Below are 24,462 nucleotides of genomic sequence, written 5' to 3'. Positions count from 1 at the left end.
CGGTCACACCCTTTGTTGCCCATGCCTGGTTGTTCTCACCCATGTGTCCTCCTGATCATCCTTTGAAGGGTTTGATAGCACCCAGTCAGATATTTGGGGTTCTTGGGGTGGGTCACACACACCTAAGGCTGTTAGGCCACCATGTTTACTTGTTAATATGTTGTGCAACATGGCACACACAGTGAACATCTGTGACAGCTTTTCTGGTGTGTAAAACAATTCATCCCTGGATGTGTCCAGACAACTGAAGTGTGATTTCTGCATACCAAACACCCACTCACTGGTGTTACATGTCACAGTATATGCTTTCTTGAAAGCATCCTCAGAAGGCATAGATGAGGCTCTGAATAGTGTCATGAGCCAGGGTGCCAGTGGAGGACCGCAGTCACCTCTTGGTAGATTAATAGACACATTTAGTCACCTTACTTAATGATGACAGGTCTTGTTTCAAACTACATTATAGCTGTGGTTATACACTTACCAAATAGGAGCCCTTCCAGAATGTCTCCATGTTGGAAAGTGGACCTCAGCTCACTTTCCCACCAGACTGTGGCATCAATGCAGAGTACCAGTGTGTGTCATAATACTAATAAAGATGCAGTCTGGGAAGCACCCTACTTGACAATTGAGTGATGCTCACCCCTTTCTACTGATGTACTCTTCTGTATCATCTGAGGCTGGGTTTTTATTGGTACATGGGTGCAGTCAGTTGCAGTAAGGACATGAGGAAAATTGGTGATGGCAGAGCATGATTCCATGCCAGTCCAGTGCTACATGGATGTTGCTGGGAAGTGGATGAATGTGTCCACTTTATGGCACATAACTACCAGGAACTACTGTTGTATGCAACTTGTAGCTGTCTGTGATACTCCTATGACACCCCCCATATGTCTCTGTAGTGTCCCAGAGATCAGTATATCCAGACTCAGGCAAACTTTTGTTTCTACTGGGACAAGGTTATGCCATAGCCTGCATGTGGTCATGTGGAGTGCCACATCCTGCACACAGTCTGCACCAACTCCTTGTCTAACTAGTTTCTATCAATGGTTTCCTGGTCAGAAAGCTGTCTTAACTGTAGCCTGGCTCTGTGCCATGCCAGCTGACGTACTGGACACATTTGCAGATTGCCTGTAGTATAGCATGAAGAACCTTGGCACTCTGTAATGCATTTTCTCTAGCTTACATTTTTATTTATTTATTTATTTTTTTGTAGAATCCACACTATTGTAGTTTAATTTGTCAGAAATATCTTTAGGATCTATGGCATCTGCCAAGTGCTTTAGTAGAAGTGCTGGAGTACTACTCTGTCACATATTATTGTCACTGAGTGCATCCATTGTGTATTGAAATCTGGTGTGCATGCAACTGTACACAATTACCCTACACTGAATAAACTGTTACCTGCACTTAACATTTTTCCCATTTTGAAATTGTATCTGCCACTAATTTTCCAATGTCTTCCTTCAGTGCACTGTGCTTTGTGGAACTTTCTTTTGGAATTCGGCCTGATATATTTATGTTTGGAGAGTTTGGGGAGGCAATGCCCCTTACATTGAAGTATAGATGGGCTTCCATCCCTGCAAAAACACTTTTGTTTGTTGTTTCTTTACATCTGTGTTGATGGAACATCAGTGTTATTGATGTGTAGCAGTAAGGTTAATGTTAGATTTGTAATGGTTAGTAAATCTGTTTTATGCAATCCAGTACCAAAGATGTGTTTCATTTAAAAATAATTACTCTAACATAGTATATTGTGATCCTGTCTGAGACTCTCCCTGGGATTCATTAATGATCTTGTAGGCCTCACACAGAAACTACATGATTTAAGCATATTAGTGTGGTGAGCAGCAGCAGCAGTAATTGAATATGCATGCTGCTTATCACACCTTCACATTTGCAAATACCTTTTCGTGGCCAGCAATAGTGTCCACAGTCACAGAAAGATGCTTGCAAGCATATGCACAGAATGCAAAATAAATGGCTTGCTTATAGGCAAAGCTAAGATACAAGCATGTGCTTGTGTCTCATAAATATTAAGGGCAAGTGCAGTGAAAGAATACTGATGGAGGGGAAGAGAAATGGGGGAATTGTATGTAAATAATAATGGTTTATACTGCATAACTAAGTTATAGGGAAGGGGAAATGGGCAAAGTCTGCTCATTTAGCTCAGGCAAATGTGCTGAAGTGTTAAAGAAACATTTCTAACATAAATCCAGCAATATGGATGTAATGATAAGTAATGTTAATGACAATACCAGAGTTATGCACATTAATAAAAATTGACATGCTAACAAATGATGTGATATGGATATAAAACTGGATAATAACAAAGAGGAGTTAAAATGTGAAATAAATGTTAATAAAATGCTAAGCTGAGATAACAGTTATCAAGGACAGAAGATACAGTATGGGCTGATTGCATAGACTACAGTTATTGCAAATGAGATGTATATACAGGGAATTTAGGTATGCAAGCCAACACCACTGCAGTGTACTCCACCTCAACACATATACACAAGAACAAAAGGACCTTACAGCTGTAATGCCAGGTACATCAGAAATGGACATTTTTTTTCAAAAATGTCAGTGGCACTCATAAGAAATGGCTTTATCACCTATGAACATGCAATAGACAACAAAGTATTGTATAGTCATGCAAATGCTAAATGGTAATCTAATAATATGCAACATAGAAAAGTGACAAATGACAACACAGATTGGATGACATGTCATGATTTCAAGTTTTCCATTGCTGACATGCAAACATCTCAGGCATTGTTATACTGGGCATGCTCACATGGAATTACAAGGAACAGTAACATGATGGCAATTCAACTGCACCGACACACAAGAAAGTATTGTAACAGAGGGTCAGTCACATTTTCTGATGGTCTATCAGCATGCCATATAATAAGAAATGTTTATGGAAGCCCTCATCTGCCTAGTATAGAGTATCTGTATAGTATGATGAAAACAATTGTAGCAATAAAGAAATGTCTGGATGAAGGCTTGCAATACAGAGCATAATTATTTTTGGAATAGGTACTACATGTGAGCAATTAATGACATAGTAACCATTTGCATCATGTAATTTTCAAGCACATGCCAGGACAGATATCAGAGAGATGTATACCAACCATGGATGCCACAGAAATACGCATATCAGTTATGTCATGAAGGACATGCTTGAATGGCGTACATTTTCCTGTCATAAGGGGTATGGATGTCCTACCTTGTAGGACAAGGCCAAAAAAAGTGGCCCTCTGACTGTGCTAAAATTATTGTTTGTTTGTAAGCCACTGTTGTCTGACAGACATATGTGACCAGATTCAACCCCCTGCCTGTTATACTAGGCTCTCTCCAGACCTCTGTATTGATTGCATGTGCTACACCAATTAGCAATAGAGGTTGTCACAAATAACTGAAATCAATGTGTGTATTAAGGAAGGAGTTATGAATATAATATGAAAAATCAGATTTAGTCAGAATGCTGGAAAGGAGCTAACATGTTACTGTTCACACAGCAGTGAGTAGTACAATATTAATGACTGACAAGGAATCTGATTCTGTCATCTAGTATACACTGTCTCAGAACTGAACCATAGTCTTTCTGTCTTGGTATGCTCTACAAGGCAGTAATCAATGCACGTTCCACAGGAGCACTCACAGCATGACATGCCCCAAATAGCCATTTTACTGCCATTAAATCCAAATTTGTTATGATATATCATTGTCCAACATAAACATGGATAAAAATAGCTAGATACAATGGTGGTTATGTGATACCAGTACTTTCATATAATGTTGCCTTTAAAAGAATTGAACAGCAAGCTACATGAGTCTGCCAGCTAATGAGATTTGGATGAACCATCAGCACCACAGTAGAAGTCTTAAGACAAGTGTGACACTCCAGCTATGCACACTTATTACACCATGTGTTGTAAACAATCTCTTTGAGTTAAAACAGATGGTGGAGGCCTCTCCCACTGTAAATTTACACATTATAATTGTGGTGGATGTCATTCATGCATCACATTGTAAGGCTCAACAATGCTAACAGTCTCTGAATGTGGATGTTGAAGACCTGAGCATTTGACAACAGCAAATACATGCTACTGTAGAGGATGAATGAATAATGGTAGAAGTGTCACTACAACTGTGAAATATGTCGGTATGTCATGGTCTTACATTGTGCTATTGCTGCACTAGATATGTGTGCCTGTAATTGCTGTACAGAATGTCATCTTATTCCCTTGTGCCAGAAGATAATGCTTCCTACATATGTTATGTAAGGAAAATGCAATCCCATGTCATCATTATTTTGAAGAAAAGCATTGCTATGTGAGAAATTATCATAGCATTTTGTAAGAGGAATCAATATCTGTACATGTACACAACAGATGTGTTCAACAACATTGTTAACAACATGTACAGTCACAATAAGAGTGACGCAATGTAATCTAGCAGTAATGATTGGATTTGAACTAACCAGCAAAGATGACAAGCTACAGCTTATTGCCTGAATCACAAGTGTCACACAATGTGTCGAGTTACAACTGGGACACTGCACAGTTAAATATAAGATATCATAACTGTTTATTAGATGGATGTTTATGCTAGAAAGTGGTTGAAGCACACAATAATAATATACAGCTACACATCATACATGTATTTGCAGAATAGTATACACAGGATGAGGGTGGAAGACACTCAAAGCTTAGCTCAAACATCCTACATATGTAGTTACAAAATGTACAAAGTTCCGTATCAAAGTCATGCAACAAAAGATAATTCACACTCCAGCTGTGAGATACTGCTGTTATGTTAGCATTATGTAATTATTGTGTGGCCAAAAAGCTATTTTCCCTGAGGAGGCATGGAATTGAAAATGTAACACTGTGTCACTGTAAATCCATGTCATAAGGAGAGGTGTACATAAATGTAGTTGTGAGGTTGCCAGTAGTATGTGGCAGTAATCACAGCCATGCCATTTAAGCAGGGATGGATTCGACCTACTTACCTATCTATTTGTAAAATCAATACAGGACATTTGCAGTCAGCACCACAGGAGAAGACTGAGTATAACTGAGGCATTCAGCATCTATGAAGGGATGACATCAGCAGTGTATTGCCAAGTTGAAGTATCTGGCAAAATTAGTTTTACAGTCAGCTGAGGTTGTAAAAGGTTCCCCTGCAAGTGTGTGTAAACCAACCCTGTATTCATTTACAGTCACACAACTTGTAGAAGTTAAGTACTGTTGTATTTGAACCTTCTACCTATTTAAACATTCTAATGAAGAGTGTAAAAGACACAAGCACCACACGAGAAGTCTGACATTTAAAGTGCAACGGTTGACTTGTGAAAGAATGACATCATCAGTGTGTTGTACCAGAGGTGTAGCCAGAGAATATAATTTCGTAATCCGGTGCTCTTACTGCTGCCACCCAACCCACCTCTCATTTTAAAAATTGAAATGTTCCCCCCACTTAAATATTTGCATCACTTTCCCTCTGACCCCATTAAATTGATATTTTTTTTTCAATATGAAGCTCTTATTGGAGGCATCAGTTTAGACAGCTGTGGACAATGTATGGTCTAAATAAGTGACGGTCTCTCTAAGTAATGTATTGAAAATTGTAATTAGTAGAGTACAACAAGTATGCCTAAATGGATCCACTTTGTAATCCTGAAATACTGAAATCCCGAATTTCAGTATTTCAAACTTACAAAGACGAAAACACTAAATCTTGAAACTCCATAACTGCGAAATTTAAAATCCCAAGCATACAATATACATACAGTACACACATACATATACAACTTCCCCCCACAATCAAACAGATAATTCTACACTACAGATAAGCAGGGAAATAAGCACCCTGCACCCCCCATGTGGGGGGCTGTGACCCCCACACACCCTCTACTTAACTATACTAACTCCGAGATCACACAGACACACAAAGGAATCACACCCATACATTTCACAGTCCTTCACACACACACATCACAGTCACAACAAACACTGACATACACTAAAGCCACTAACTAACACACATACACATACATATAAACTTCCACCCATCCATTCACACACCGGACCACCAGAAGCAAGAAATTCAACATCTCCAAGCTTCGGGATTTTGAATTTCGTGCTTCTGTGTTTTTGTGATTTTGTGATATGGGTATATAATTTCGAAATACTGAAATTTGGGATTTCATTATTTCGAAATTATAAAGTGGACCTGCCTAACTACACTCTTGTGTTGCAAAGAAGTTGGGGTTGTGAAAAGTGGGTTAATGGAATGGTGGACTCATCTAGCAGTTTAAAGTGTTTCTCTAGAGCAGAAAGTGAATGAACACAGCTGTGTCAGAGGACATACTGTCCCAAATGTAATGCATGTCCTTCCTGCATACAAGTGGATTTCCTCTGGGTACTCCAGTTTCCTCCCATATTCCAAAGACATGTGTCCGGAGTGTTTCTCCCTGGGCCTCGACTGAAAATAGGATTTGTCCTAGTCAGACTTTCCCTGTCAACAAATGTTAAATAAATAAATAAATAAATAAAAACTGTAAACATCCTCTAGCACACATAATCGAAACTCCCGCCTTTTTAGTTACACAAAGTAGAGAACACCGCATTACTCACAATCACCTCATGAGCTGTTTGATTTTAAGGGAAGAGAGTGCACTTTTGTCAGAATTATCTCATCAGTGTGTTTCAGAGAGGATGTTGCTGTAAAAAATGGGATAAAAGAGTTGGGCACAAATGTAAATGCATTCTTCTCAGGGTAAATGGACACAGCTCAAAGTGTTACAAACAGGGATGCATAAGCAAGCCTTCCCTGTTGAGCACTGAAACACTTACCTACCTAGTTGCACAATGTAGAAAGTACTATATTAATCACAAGCACAACTGGAAAAGTCTGGCTCTTAAGGGGAGAGAGAAAGAGCACTTTTGTAAGGATGACCTCATTTGTGTGTTTCAGACATGCCTCTCAACTGTCCAGATTTTCTCAAATGACCAGATTTTTGCCTCATATTTTTAGTCTGTTCCTCAAAAAGTATGTGTTTTTCTAGATTTTTCTGTGTTCCTATATATATATATATATATATATATATATATATATATATATCTATATTTTTTTTTTTTTTTTTTTTTTCTTTCCTTTGGAAAATTTGCTTGTTATGTTAAAATTTTCTGCTTGTTTGTTATTTACCTGAGGAGCTTTTCTCCCCAGACCTCTGCTGAAAATGGACATGTCAGAATCTAAATGTAAAATAGAATAAATAAATAATTTTTTGTGCAAATCAGAGAGGACTGAATTCACTAGATAATGAAAGGCATTTGAGTTTCAGACTTCATATCCTTCAAAAATGCATAGTAACAGAAGAACTTTTATTCTAGCAGCTTTCTAAGTTTATAAAACTAATATTAAAAATGTGTCCTTATTTTTAGAGCTTTGCCCCCCCTTTATTTTTGGCTTTGTCCATATTTTTTATGATAAGAGGTTGAGAGCTATGGTTTCAGAGAGGCTGTTTCTGTAAGAAGTGGTATAAGGGAGCTGTGTGAAGAGTTGTGTATTTTCCTGAAGTGTAGTGGATACAGCACCAGGCATTACACGCACACAGACACAAGTTTCCCATGGTGTGCATTGAAACTTCTTCCTATCTTGTTATACAATTGAGAGAGCACTCTATAAGTCACAAGTACCACAGAAGTCTGCCTGTTAAGGGAAAATAATTCACTTTGGCTGGATGACCTCATCAGTGTCTTTCAGTGAGGGTGTTTCTGTAAAAAGTGGGTTAAGGGAGCTGTGCAAACAGTTAAATGTATTAATCTCAGGGGAAATAGATACAGGAGAAGACTGCCCGTGAAGGGGAGAGAGAGCGCCCTTTGTCAGTCTGACCTCATCAGTGTGTTTCAGAGAAGATGTTTCTGCAAAACGTGGGATAAGGGAGTTGTGTGAAGAGTTAAATGTATTCTCAGGTGAAGAGACTACAGGAACAAGCATTACACACAAGCACAAAAATACACAAAGTTTCCCATGGTATAAAAGTGAACCTCTAATTGATTTAACTACACAATCTAGAGAACACTGTATTAGTTGCAAGCACCACATGGCAGAAACTGATTTTAGTGTTGTGAAATAGCATGTTTTGCACTTCTTGAAAATCCACAGTTTGGAGCAGATGGTACTGTGCATCACAGGTTGTGCAACAACTGCAGATGTGTGCACAGGACAATGTAACATGGCTACGATTTTCCCATGTAATTACATACTTCTCCACTAACATTTAAATACTGTCTTTCATGTATATTGTGTTATTGTGAGGGACATTGACATGTTTCACATTAGGGGAAGCCATAGAAATTTAATGTTGTAAACCACTTGATTATCAATCAAAATCTCCTGCAATTTCATAGTGGGATGGTTGCACACTTGCATTGTCTCATACTTGAATTATGTACATTGACAAGACAGAAATGTACGTCATACATAGGATGGTACACTGCATAATAATAGTAATGGATTATGTGAGAATAGGTTAACCAAACTTGTAACACTGTTGCAAGTATAAACATTGTAAAACACACGGATTAAACAGTTGAATTAAATGAGTCAACATCATTCTGAAGTCAAGATAACCTGTTGACAGAATTAATGTGGACATACAAACATTGTGCATCCTAAAACAATAATTATTTGATTTTTTTTTACTCTTTGAGTGCAGTGCTTACAAGCTGAGCTGTGCTGCTGATGGTAAAGTAATAGCACATATGTAATGATTTCATGAAGTGTTGAACTTAGAATGGGAATTAACATTACTCTATGCTGCTCTATGTTATCTTTACTGCAAAGATCAATACAAGACAGGCTTTACAATAGGGAGCAGGCAAACTAATATAGCAGCAGGATAATAAAGTGTTGAAGAAATGTATAGCCGACATTTACAACCGCAGGAGTCAGACAAAACATTCTGACACATTTTTTCACCCATCTGTATTCGGACCTGTAGAACATTGCAAGGAAAACATTTATATCTAAGTATTATCTAAGCATACCACATAGGAAGTCATTCTTCTTATGGTTCACATGACAGCATATTTCAGCAAATGTGAATGTCTGTATTAATTTTCATTACCCCATTGACCGTTGTAATCTGTACATCCAAATCTTTAGCTTTTTGAAAAGGACATTAAACTGAATAAACAAAGCTTAGCACATTTGTGTGAAGCACAATAGTATATTGCGACTGAAAGCTATGACATCACAAGCTATTGCTATAAGCTGTGCATTTTCATTTAGTTTTATTTGCATTTGATTTCTGGCATCAGACATTGCTCAAATGAATAGGTGGAGGAATCATAATACAGAAGGGAGAATATAGAGTGACAGGGTTTGATGGAGACAGGTGCAAAGTTCCTTATGACAGAAGAAGGGTAATGTTGGCTCATAACAATATGTAGCCAACAGGTACACATAAAATAATGTACTAAAAACAGTCTGTAACACTTTGTTAATGGCTGGATTAGAATCCTTGAAATTAGTCAAAAATCTATCTGTCCATATAAGCTTTATTTCATCATGACAGAAATGAATTACTACTTCACAACATTCAAATAACAGAACTGAAGCACAGTGACAATTTACTGGAGCAGAATGGGTGAACAGAGAGAAAGAGACAGACAGTCAGACAGATAAATGCAGAGAGGAATGTGGCAATGTATTGTGTATGACATGTAAGAATATCTGTATGTTGTTTTACTCTTACTCATTAAACCATCATTAATCTGTAATTTCCTGTACAATATAATCCTTGCCATATGGAGAAATAAGGGGTAGGAGAGTGCAATGAACATGAATACATAAGCAGGAAAAGTCTGGCTCAATAAGTCTCCCTGTTGGGGCTGCAGTGTTTTTGCAAATGATGTCTTGCTGCACTATTCAAATAGTATGTTAATAAAATGCAGTCTATGAAGAGAAATACAGATATTTGCAGTTAAATATGCATGATAGGAATATGAAAGTTCATGATTTAATGAATTGACCTACAGTTGTAATTGAGCTCATGACTCTATGCAAAACCATTACTTGATAAAGAGGGCAACTATTTTAACATACCACAGAGTAACGGATACATCCAACTGCCTAAGAACTGCTACATTAGCTGTTTAAAAGTAATGTCTTTAGTCTGCCTTTACTCTGTATTCCCTTAGAGCAGCAGATCTAAGAACATTTGCATGAAAATAACTGGACCACTGTGTATTAGAATGAGCTAAATAATACAGGTTGGGGTATGTTATATACATACTTCACAAGACATAATTGTCCTAAGCACATAGTTAGGATATATGATGTGTCATGCTAATTACAACAAAAGTATTGTATACATCATACAAATGCAAGTAAATTTTAAATTAAATACTATCATTGTCTTGTTGAGAAATTTGACTCACATTAGATTGAGGCTATATGTGAAGCATTAATGATATACGCTAAATAGAACAGTTTACTAATGCAAGCATTCCTGATGCACTAGTTGCAATAAGCATTGTAACATTATTATTTGTCTTTATTTTAACATTCTTAATCAACATGTGAGAAAAGGGGTTCTGACACCCTTTGCAAAAGTATCTTTTAGCTAGATTTAAGCCCTTCATCACCTGTGTTCCTTATATAAACACACTGCAGTTACACCTTGTGCTACAGAGACAGGTATGTGACATGTGGAATTTCTCCACTCAGTACTATCCCGAGTGCTGAGGAAAGAGCAACACTGCCAATCATGTTTGTGTACCTAAGGCAGCCTGAATGAAAATTTTCATTTTTATTTCTTAGGCAGTGAACGTAATTCACTGCTGGGGACCAATGCTAGTTTAGACTGAGCTACGCCAAACTGCATACAAATGAGGTAGAGAGAGGAAGAGAAAAAAGGAAGGTACGAAATCGATAAAATATTATGAAAAAAGTATCTAAAATGTACACTTTTGATATTTCATCAAATTGGTTGTGTTTCTAAATGAACATATGCTTGTTAAACATTATTATGTTCACACAGGCACAGCCATGTCTGGATTAGAACCATAGGTCACCAGGGCATTCACAAGACACATTTCAGATTCTTATCAATGTGCCACACTGTGCCACACACATTACACTGTGAAGGTAAAACAGAGGTTACCTATACTCAGTATGTGACATAGTATCAATTGACATTACAGGTACAGCAGAAACATTTCCTGAACTTTGTTCTGTGTAAATTGCAGTTAGATGTGTGGATGGCTGTGATATTGGCAGCAGGGCAGATGGTCTTCTATCACATAATGTAAAATAAAACATTTTACCACTGCACCTCTTTGGTTCTCTTTATTTTGTGAACATCATTCAAAGATCCATGCTTTTCTATTAAGACTGCTGTGTTCTTTGCCTTGCACTTGATACAGGTTTCAGTGAGTAATCTCCTTCCTAAGAACTGCAGACACAATTGTATTCAGAGGCAGAAACTGTTTTCATAAACAATTCATATCAGTGTTGGGAATGTTCCTCTTCTAAGCCAGTCAATGGTAATCACAACATTTCTTGTCAGTACCATCTCCCTGACTGACCCTGATTGATAATGCAGTCAGAATAATCACTTACATTTGAAAGCACTAAGCAGGTAACACTTTTCCGTGCACATCCTTGCAGAGGTAGGACATGAGCATACAATTGTGTGGGTCCTCACACCATGTTTACATTCCCTGTACTTAGTGCAAGTTTTGAAACTTGGGAATGCTAATGAATTCACATCTTCTTTGCATATTAACAGTGTTCATAGGGCTGAATCTGTATTATATCAAGGTAATTGTATGCAAGGAAATGCATGTCATGGTGGGATAAGTGTTCATGCAGAAAGCTAAATGTTGCTGATTTCTTGCAAAGCATATGTTTAGTGTTACAACTAACTTGATGTAAAGGTGATTTAGTATTTTTTTACAAAATGCTGTATTTCAAACTTAGAGATGGATTGTATTTCACAATACACCCAACGGTTAGTGTATGCATTGTTTGCCCCTTGCTGATGGCATATGTATGTATATATGTTATTTGTTACATTACAATAGTTTGTGAAAAATGTAACATGACATTATGAAACATTTTATATGCCCATCTGGCAAGTTATTGCTGAAGAGAGTTTTGTCACTTTTTTATCAAGGTCAGGTATTTTTAGTTTGTTGTCCACAAATATGTTAAGCCTGTGATATATAACTGACTGTCCTCCACATATGTGGACATCCAAGAATACTTTTACCCATTTGCACTGAAAAATGTATATTTCTTTAGTTAATGCTGCAATGTAATACTCAGTTACACAGCTGTTGTATTCCTTACATGACCTGTACACTTTCTTTTTATTTCTTTTCTTTTTTTTGGGGGGGGGGGCTGTATATACTTTTTTGTTCTGATATGGATATACTGTAAAACTTTCAAGCAGGCAATGCAATTCAATAACTCATGCTCACTTCTTTGTTGTTAGACTTGTCCACATGCATTCTCCTCCACCACCACCCTATGCAAATGATGGATTACTGTGCACTGGCTTTAAATATTTTCAAGTTGTTATGGCTACTCATATGTGCAGGAAAGTAAAATGCTTGATAATGCACATTATTGTGCAATCTCCGTATGTGGCTATTACAGATATCACAGTCATACAATATTACTGACATTACTGTACACAAGATAGATGCCTCATCTTAGGGACATATAAGTTCCACTCTTGCCTTAGGCATCAGATGAGAGTGGAATAGATTGCATATTTACTAAACTGCTTCCATGTCTACCTGGTTTTGCTATAAAATTTTCTGTACCATGCAGTCCATGGTGAGTTAAAGGAGGTATAAACACCCTTCTTCTTCTTGCCCAAGGTCTAGTAGCAGCAGTACCTTTATTTAAAGCCTGTTGCATATATAGTATAATAATAGCAGCAGCAACCCCTAATATGTTTTTTTTTCCCAAGTGTAATCATGCTGCATTCCAAAGACTTTTGAGTTTTGGTGTATACAGCAAAAGGCTACACTGAGTGTACTTGATTACTTTATAGATTGATGAATAGCTCCATCATATTGGATTGGTTAATTATCATGTACTTCAGCCTTTTTTGCTGTCATTAGCATATGCTACCATTTCTTTTTGTTTGGTGGCTCTACGCAATGTATAGAGTCATTTAATGAATACCAAATAGCATACTATTGTGTTGATGTTAACTGATCTGGCCCATCTTTTAATTATCAAAGCACATTTACTGCTTTCTCCCCAGATCACCATAACTTTTTCTACATTTGGTCATTGCTCTTTAAGCACTGAGGCCTCTTTCTAACTTGGCTCATGATGTCTCTTCAAGTCATATCCCTTATGACTTCTCAAACATCAAGATGTTGAGGAACAAAAACACCAAACATAAATACCAGAAATATCAAAAGGGTGACACTTCCAATTGTAAGTATTTTTTGCAGGGGCAACCCCCTTTCTGCAACCCCATGTGATGTCAAGACCCCTTGAAGTTATATATAACAACTCCATGGTCACACAAACATGCAAAAGAGAGAGATCTCTCAATACAAAGAAATTACTGACAATGCTTACATTGAAATTGCGCCATCACTGGTTTCTTATGAAAAACAATGATTCGTGTTTTGTACCACAGTGCTTTGTGATTTGATCACTTGACATTTGAGCTATTTGATCTTAACTGCCTGTAAAATTAAAACTCAAATCCCTCCTTTACACTGAGATAAGAATAAAATCCATTAACCTGAGGGGCTCATTTCATTTATTGTTAAAAGAAACTGTTTAAGATTGTTGCTCTAGATATGCATGAACCATGAGATAATCAGACCATTTGGATGTCAATGCTGGCATCTTGGTCTCATCGTACATATTCAATATAAGAAGCTGTTGGACATAGCTGTGTTAAGAAATAGTGCATATTACCTGAGTGATGTATCTTTAACACCTATTTATAATATTGTATTAGTATTAAAACCTACATTTGGGCAGCATTTTGCTACATGCTACCAACCAGGCACAGTGAATCCCTAGGTGTTGTCATTTATTATAGATGTCACATGCACTTAAATATATTACATTGCTTGGCTGCAAAGTAACAGTGTGCAGTATAACTTTCAGGGCAATGTTAATAAGTGCACAAAGGAATCAAAAGACATATAGTAAATATGTGACTTTCAGATTTGGAATATACCCCTTTGCAATTTAGTTTGGTGGTAGTCATTTGTTATTTCATACTGTTAATATCAAAATTATCTGCTAAACTGTATGTCACTTAAGCTGTGATGTTTGTAATCCTTATACAGTATCCCATAGTGGGTAAAAATGACTTGCTACATACCCTTTAAGAGTATCATTGAGACCTTTACACAGTTGGTAGGATACTTTGATCTAGACAAGAAAGTCACAATCTGTTAGAGAAGCAGGTAAGGTTATCAAATGTGATTTAGCAACCAGTTAATGATCTCGTAGATTTCACAAATAATTCACAGATAGAAGCAAAGTCTTCCTCTGATTTTTATCCAGGGAAATAAACTCTTTTGAGAGAAACCACTATAAGAAGGAAGCTAGATGTCATGGAAATGAAGTGCTTCAGAAGGGTAGTAGATGCACACTGTGGGGCAGATGAAGAAATGAGGGCATAAAAGCATAAGCTAAAGTAGCTCCAATTGCAGAAAATGTCAAACAGAACCTATTGTGGTGCTTTTGGCACATGTGCAGAAAAGCAGAAGACAGCCTGGTGAAGAAGATTTGGGTCAGGAAGGATGAAGGCAAGATGAAGCAAGGGTATCCGGTAAACAGGTGGATGGATTGTGTGAGAGAAGACCTGCAACAGTCATGCATGAGTGTCAAAGAAGGTAATTGAACAGAGAGAGGTGGTGACAGTTGACATGACACCCTGGCCCTATGCAGAAAATAGGAAAAAGGGACTTAATTATGATGATGAGAAGGAGGAGTAGGAAAAGGAAGTCAAAGCAAACAATGCCAATTGTAAATTCAAGATTAATCTTGGCATGGCTATAAAGACTAGTGTTAGCCCTGCCCATCTTCTAGCCATGATGTCTGTTTCCTAAGGTTATGAAAACATATCCCTATTGACTTACTATTTTTGTTTTGACTTCTGTCTATAATATGATGTCTTCCCAGCTTTTTGAAACTGATAGTCCATTCTTCTGTTTTAGGCAATTGACTAAAACTCAGACAAGAAGAATTTGAGTTTCCCTTTTGGAGGACCTGGAGAATAGTGATGTACACCTGCCTAACAAGATTTTTTTAAAGGATGTAACTAAAATATTAATGTACTAGGTTACATTATTCTCCATCATAATCTAATGTTATCTTTTACTTGCTTCATTCACTGGTTTAAAAGGTAGTTTTCTGGTGATCTCTAAAAAGATAAAGCTATCAAGTCAATTAAAGGTCCATCGTCTCTTGAAATGGATTTTTTGTAGGACCCTTTCAATGATCTCTACAAAGTATTGCTTACCAAGAACAATCTACACACACAATGCTACCTAGAAATCACACTCTAACATTAGTTCTAATATACATATCTGTCAAGTAAACCATGCCTATTTATTCAAACCAAAAATGTAAACCAAACAATACTGCTCAACTCCTAAGTACTGTATTGCATCTTATTCATAAAAAGGTGTATTACTTTAACTCCTTGCCTGCATTGGTAATCATCCAAACTTACAAAACTGTTGTAATACTAACCCAAATAAAATCACTCCTACAAAAGGGCCTCACTGAGACAGATGCCTGGTGTCAAAGCCATGGCCTCAAGCTCAATGCCAAAATTGCATTGTCATCCCTTTTGGTAAAAACTCTGTACCCATGAACTACCACATAGGCGGTAGTCTACTTAACCCCTAAAGTGTGATAAGAGACCTTGGGACACAGGTGGACAGTAGTCTCTCCTTTGATAATCACATTGCCACAGTAGTCAGGAAATCCTTCTATGTGGCACACCTCATCACAAATGTTTTCTCATCCAGGAAAAAAGAGGTCATTGTTCCCCTCTACTCATCACTCATTAGACCCATTATAGAGTACAATGCCCCTTTTGGTATGTACCTCACAAGACATCTACAACAACTAGAAAGGCCACAGAAATACCTCACAAAGAGGAATACCGGCCTCAAACAGATGCCCTACGCAGACCGTCTCAAAAAACTCCAACTTTACTCTGTCGCATATTACCTACTCAGGGGCGATCTCTGCCTAACATACAAAGCTGTGCCAAACCCAGAGCTGTTGGACATGCTACACGTAAAGAAATCCCAATCCTTCCGAGCTACATGCTCTAGGGACCTAAACCTTATCACCACAATAAACAGAACTTGCTGGAGGGATAGATTCCTGTCTCAGAGACTTCCCATACTCTGGAACAAACTACCTATCTATATCAAACAAAGCTCCTCATTAGCACTCTTCAAGAAAAAATCTTGATGATTGGATGGGAGATAGGAAATTCACCCAGGGGATCACTTCTGTGGCTCTGCTTGACAGGGGCACAGGGAAATAATTTTCTTGGGTGGCAAAAGTCAGGGTACTGTTTGGCTAGGCTTATATAGACCCTAGGGCCAGTAGCCTAGTACCTACCTATGAACCTATGAACAAACCCTAAGGACTAGGCCACCTAAATGCCAGAAGCATATGTAATAAAATAGATCAACTATATGCCTGGATGGATCATGATACACCAGACATCTTAACCATTACAAAAACATTGCTTAAGCCATTAATATTAGGGACATAATACTGTCATCAGTATGACAAAATGGGTGGCGGGCATACTTCTCAATTGTATAGATTTTCCCAGAATGTCCAGATTTTTGGCAAATCATTGGCAAATTATTGAGGGCTGAAGTCAGAAAATAATGACAGATGTTTGAATTTCAGACTTCATACCCTTAAGAAAATTCATACTAATGCAAAACCTGTTATTCTGTAACCTTTATATGTTTGTAAGAGGAATATTTAAAAAGTGTCCCTATTTTTGGGCATTTATCCCCCCATTATTTATTACTTTCTCTAGATTTCTTGCTCTAAGAGGTCAAGAGATATGGTGGGGAGTATATCCGTGCATCCTACATCATTTAATAGCCAAATACCTTCCTTTCCAAACTCAGAGGGACTACTAACCATATTTGAACTGAACAAACCTCAAACAATACACATTATCCTGTGATTCAATAAATTCCCCTTAGACGTTGGTGAACGCTACATAGAGTTTATGTTTTTGTGTGATGAGTATCAGTGCTAATAGCATATGCATGCTGCGCATCTCACTTACATGACTATAAGTGCAGTTTAGCAGCCAGCAACAGTGGTGCTGGCCAGGAAACTATGTAAAGCAGCATGAGCACCTGCAGACATGCAGACATATTTGGCTACAGGCAAACTACTTCTGCAAGATTGTGCTGATAGCCACAATGACTACTAGGGTTTGATATAAGGCAATACATCATCAGGTTCTCACATATTATAGGAAAGTGCAGTCAGTGCAGAGTACTGTGGAAACTTATTTTAGGCATACTGAATAAAAGTTTTGGTGATGATCAGCAAGGGTACATAGACTGTGCTATACATAATTTATTCTCGGGAAGTGTGTGTATTGAAAAGGGCCACGCACATGAATAGTACGAATGAAGACAGGGCAAGAGAACAAGTGAAACATGGTAATATACAGCAGATAAGGGCATGTCAATGTGCATACACCACAAAGACAAGATAGTTATAGCATGAACAGTAATCACATATCTATGTGAGACAGTTTGTACAGTTATTGTACATTATGTGACTATCACAGAAGGTTTCCTATCAATGGAGATGACTGGTTATGATATAAGCATCCTGACATGATCACTGGAAAGGACCATTTACCAGGATGGTATATACACTAGGGGGTACATGCATATTGTGAAGATGTGCAAAATGAGTTGCTTAAATATTAATGTAATGTCAGCATAGGTCTCAATCAAATGGGGAACATAGCAACAGGCTTATGGACAACAGTAAACAGAACCAGCACAATCATGGACAATATCAGAATAATAACACCAATCATCTGTGCCACTGACATAAAATATGTGAGTGTGAGTTAGCATACATGTTTTGCATGAACACACTTGTGCCACTGTCATGGTTTGCCAGCAATCTATTAGGGGAATCAAGCACACCTGCCTCAGTAACTAATACCCTCACAACAGTAGTTTAAATTATTGTCAATCCTGGCTAGTTGACAGGTTTGTGTGACATATGTATGTCACAATCTACACTTGTACAACTGTAACCCATGCTATAAATGTTGTCAGTGATGTATGTATTTACTGGGTGCATTACACGAACACAAATCACACATGTATCTTGTATAACACCTTGAAGGAAGCTCTGCACTGTCAACTCCTAATGGTTATACAGCAAAAAGAATACATATGTATGGCCAAAAAATGTGTTGTAGCTCACTATGGCAAAAGTAATACACTTAAGTAAATCATCCCTGGAAGATGTGTTTGGAGGTACATGCAAAATGGTGTATTGTACTTAATTATTGCTATGATGAGGGCTGAGAACAATGGCACCATAATGCCCTTTGACGTGGAAGCCTTGCACATACTCAGGAATTGTGCTACATGTCACCACTACTTAAGTACGCAGGTCACATACTACTTGGTTTACTCATAAGGGTGTACTGTCTATGTTGTGATTAGGTTGTGCATTTGCTTTCATAAAGGAAATAATCCCCACATGAATTTGTGTTCATCTACTCTGTCTCCATGGCTCTGGCAATAATCCTTTGTGTGTTTTAAAACCATATGCATTATACCAATACAAATCTTGGATTTAATGATAGTCCACAATTTGCAGTCATCCACAAAGCTGGTTAAACTTAGGAAGTTTAAGTTCCTTTTGGCATCTGAGACTTAAATAATGAACAGGAAAGGGCCTAGTACAGGATCCTGAGGTATGGACCTGGTCACTGGAGTCTAGATAGAGGTGACTTCACATAAAGTATCCTGTATGTCATCCATTTCTCTATCAACTTGGTGACGTAGATGTTTATGGCCAGTTGAGACAGTTTCTCTGTAAGACCTGAGTGTGGATTTGAGTCAAATGCCTTGGTCAATTCAAGTTATGCAGGACGATAGTGTTTTCTTCATCCATGACCCTGGTGACATTCTTGAAGACATCAAACAGATTTAACAGACATGATGTAGCCTTAACAAATCAAACATGGGTTTGGTACACAGGAGATTACCTGTGTCCTTTTGGATAAGGTCCATGATGACTCATTGGTTTGTCTCTCAAATGAGGAGAGTCAGGAATATGGGTCTATAAGTCCATGCATCATGTAATGTCCCCTCCCCTGTTCATACAGATGACTGCTGCTGCACACCCTTCTACAACAACATAGGCTTTCTGGCAGCTGTGTTTAAGTAGGGATCCAACTGTGTTTGCTAGGTCAGGGTTTAAGTCATTCTATAGGCAACCCAGGATGTTGTCAGGGCCCATTGATTCTGTGTTATTAGCTGTAAAGAGCACAGAGATGAGCCGCTCTCCTGAGAAGATAAAATGAGTACTCTTTCTATGTATACTTTGGCTGATAGTCACTGGTGACAGGGGGGTAAAATCCGAGACAAATTGTCAGTTAACAGATTGTCTATTTGCTCCAGCTGAGTATGACTGTGTATTCCCCCTTAATATTCCACTCTTCTTTAAATAAATAATCTGTGACAACACCTCAAAATACACACTTGGTTATGCATCACATGCCACGTAGTCATATATCTCTACCAATGTCACATAATTGCATCAATTGCACAATATATGCCTATATGTTTTTCATTGGAAAGCTGTATTTTTAGTGGCTTGATACCATATAAGGGCACATTACAAATGAGTTGGTTGCGAATAATGCAGAACAGTTACTGACTCAAATGCTGATACTCACACAATGGTGCTGCCGACCACCTCAATAATCCTTGGGAATAGCAACAAAATTGCACATACAATGAATTCCACAAGGCTGCAATTGTATCAAAACATGATGTTTTTATGTATTTCACAACATGTGAATGAAACAAGACTTATATTCCCATGTAATCAGTATGAATTTATATTGATGTATGTTACAGAACATTTACTGATGGTAGGTATACACATGCACATATGTGCCATACTGCAAGTGTCAGTGAGAACTAGGTACAATGTTGATCTGCTGCACTACAAAAATACATGTCATACTAAGCCAACAATATGCACAGGATCATTCCAGATTAACAGTGTTTACAAGACACATATTACTACAGCTGTAATGGAAAGAACATCCCGTCAATAATTTACTTCACATCAGAAATTGTAATAATGTCTTGTAGGCCTACCGTACATCCACACCTCAACATAGCATATGTTGATGACAGCAATATTGACATGTGAAATGCTCATAGGATCATAGGACATTAGTAAACTAATGGACAATGTCACATAAATTCCCAGTCATTATTTTACTATTTAAAACAAGCTCCATATTTTTATTTAACATTTGTTTTCCAGGAAAGTCCAACTAGAACAAAGCCGATTTTCAGTGGAGGCCCAGGGAGAAACACTCCAGATGCATGTCTTTGGAATGTGGGAGAAAGCCAGAGTACCTGGAGGAAACCCACATGAACACAAGGAGGACATGCAAACTCCACACAGAAGGCACCCAGCCAAGAATCAAACTAGAGAACCTTTCGCTGTGAGGTGCCAAAGCTAACCATTGCACCACTCTGTATGATAGCAGGACTATGTGTGTATTATTTTGATTGCAGTGATATGTGCACCACACCATGGCAGAACTAGCAATCACACATGCACTGGTCTGGAGATGGCTTGCAGAGGCTCATGGAACAACTCTGATTCATGATGTGTGTACGCATATTTGAAATGAGGATATCCGCCATTCCTCTGCAGGAAGGATGTCATGTAGCTAGATGAAAAAAGAGGATGGTGGGTGCATGGGGCTATGTTAGAGTTTCTCCTAAGTGGTAGTGAAATGAATAATGATTTACAAGATCATACAGCGACCATAATGTACCACCAACCACTAACACAGCAGTTGACTTTGTCTGATTTGAACATTACACCCATGTAGGTATAGAAGATAACTTCCATACAATGTAACAGTAGCACCACCAAATATGTCTGATTTTAACACTGTCATGTTGCACTTTATGGAGTATGATAGCATCAGTGTATGCTGAGAATAACATGTTGTGAGAAGTGAATGACATGAATGTGGAGTCACATCTTGGTGTAAAATTGTCTGAAAAGTAATATTTGAAACTATTCACACTCAAGTTGTTTGATGTCAGATCGGAACCCTTAAATGTGTAGGTCAAGAAGTTTGAGAACCCAGTACTTAGTGTTACTGCCACAGCACAAATTTGACTTGAAAGCTGTCAGAGTGCAAGCTATACAGGATGACATATTCAGTGTATGTTACAAGATGATGTTTGGTGGAGTGTCTGACACAGCTATGGATTCATATGCCATTCTAAAATTGTCACCATACTGATTGTTTAATGCACACAGAAACCATTTAATTGCAGTGAGAGTAGAACCCCTACCTAACTATATCCATAACACAGCATGTAACACAAGTACAACAGCACCAATTCTAGTGTGTAGAGTGTCAGACAACACATTATAGCTGATGACATCAGCAGAGTATGCTTGTGAGAAGATGGTAGTGGTTGTGTCTCATATACTGTTCTAAAATGTTCTCTTGAATGTGAGCCAACTGAAAAGACACACACACACACACACACACACACACACACACACACACACACACACGCACACACACGCACACACACGCAAACACACACACACTCCAGTTGACTGCAATGAGATCAAAACCCCCTACTTAATTAGGTACACCAGCTAAAGAACTTAGTACTTAATGCAGGTGCCATGGTACATGTATGACTTTTATAATGCTGCAGGACAATTTATAGTCAATGACATCATCATTGCATGTTTGAGAGACAGTGTTGGGAGGCCTACATGAAATGGAGCTATGTACAACTGTCAAAATATTTGTACTCCTCAGGACTGGATTGCTGACAGTAGGATACACAAATACACTTCCCCAGCTAGACTTATACATACACTTATACCAGCTGACTGCAACGAGATTAGAATTCCTACCTAAGTAGGTACACCAGCTAGAGAAGTCAGGACTTAATGCAAGCACCACTGTACAAGTCTGAATATCATGATGCTGCTGGAAAATTCATAGTGGATGACATTATCATTCCATGTTTGAGATATAATGTTGGGAGGCCTGTATGAAATGGATGGGTAGCCATGTACAACTGCCAAAATATTTATACTTCATGGAACTGGACTGCTGACAGTATATTACACAAATATGCTTTTCTGACTAGACATGCACACAAACACACAAAAATTGACTGCAGTGAGATTAGATCTTCTACCTAACTATGTACACCAGCTAGAAAACTTAGTGCTTAATGGAGGCACCATGGCAGAAGTCTGACTTTGCAATACTGCTCGACAGTTTCTAGTGGATGACATCCTTAATGGATGTTTGCGAGACGATGTTTTGAGGTCTGCATGAAATGGCTGGATAGCCATGTGCAACTGTCAAGATATTAGTTGTGCATGGGACCGGATTGATGATAGTAGGATACAGGCTGATGTCCCTCTGACTATGCACATGCACTTCCACATACATAGAGACATGCACATAATGTGGCTGCTGTGCTAATTAAACACACATGTAAGTATTTTGTTCCCTTCTGTAAAACACAGTATTTAATGTCTTCAGCACCCCTGAAGTATGTTTTTGTTTTATCATAGTGGCCTTTATAGATGATGCCATCATCATTGTATGATGTCCGTAACATATCCTGTTAAAAGAGTTGTGGGCAAAGTGTGGTTGTACTATTTCCTGTTATGTTTCCAATGTGCAGGAATACTTTAAGAGACAACTTCTCAAACTAGATTCAAAAATCTGTCAGAAATGAACGTAGCAGAACTGTGACATATAGAGCTTAGAGCTGTTTCCCAGTATGTTATGTACATTACACACTTCTTGTCACATGCAGACACACACAGTTTTTGTGATCAGCACGGATGCAACTATGTATGTATGTGTGTTCATATTTATGAAGAATTGTCTACATGAATACAGACAATCTGAATGTCTATTGTCATTATAAAGGTCTACATGGTATGTCACAATGCAGTTTAGCTATTTATTTCTATAGTGCAGTTGACATTTAGAAACTACTACTAACATACCAAGTTTCATGTGCATGGGTGGAGGTAACACATAACTCAGTCTAAATATGTATTCAGTTAGTGGAAAGTGCCTTCCCTTTGGTTGTGTTTTTACATGGATTTTAATGGGATGAAGACTAACTGAACACTAAACATAAGTACTACATGCTAATATGCTCTTTCTATAGCATGCCGCCAAGAAGCTGGTTTGTGCAATAGATGGCAAAGTATCTGTGCATGCATGATACACATTTAAGAACTCATATGTGAAGTTGAGAAATACTTATCCATACTGACTATGGTAGACACAGCTAGCAGATACTATGGTGTTCATAACTAGCTCATGTCAGAAATGTTGTGTCATAAATTCTTTAACATTAAAAAAGTGTTTATACTGCTTTTTTCATTTGTGCATAGTTAAGGGATGAGCAAATGCAGGTCTCTGCTTCACTGAGAAATGTATGAGAGTTTTATCGGTTCACTTTCACCCGTGCAAACAATCACAGCAGAGAGGTATGGTCGTCATCACTTTGAACAGTATTGAGTGGAAGAAAAACACCTGCTGCCTAGCTGTCTCTGTGGCAGCAGATATAACAGCAATGAGCTCTTATCTTGAGCACAGATGATACAGGGTTCGACTCCAGCTCAATCTATTTTTTTTTACATATGTATTGATGATGTAATTGAATAATTACCAGTGATAATTTTTGCACATGTGAGAGGGACTGACTACAGTGAAGTATGGTATAAACACAAACTACTCAGTTGATTTATGCCAACAATACACATATTGGATTTGCATATTTATACTTTCAGCAGTCTAGATACATTTATATGACATGTTTAGTAAGAGTACCTTTATTGTACTCTGTGTGTTCCCTTATCACAGTGAGTTTAAGTAGCATTGCATGGAGGTAAATACACCATGCCATAAGACATGAAGAGCCATTTACCATCACTCTGCACTGGTTTTCAATGCTAAACTCAGCACAAATGCAGAGGGAAACAGTGAAGGGCTTCACTGGGGATTTATTATTTATGTGCTTGGTATGTGATTCTATTTCTTGACCAGATTAAAGGTGTGAAAATGGGGTAGATATGAATGTGGTGAAA

Source organism: Protopterus annectens, chromosome 2.part0 (genome assembly GCF_019279795.1).
Source record: "Protopterus annectens isolate FY-2018-M chromosome 2.part0, PAN1.0, whole genome shotgun sequence".
Classification (NCBI taxonomy): Eukaryota; Metazoa; Chordata; order Ceratodontiformes; family Protopteridae; genus Protopterus; species Protopterus annectens.
Note: the sequence above shows the minus strand (reverse complement) of the source record.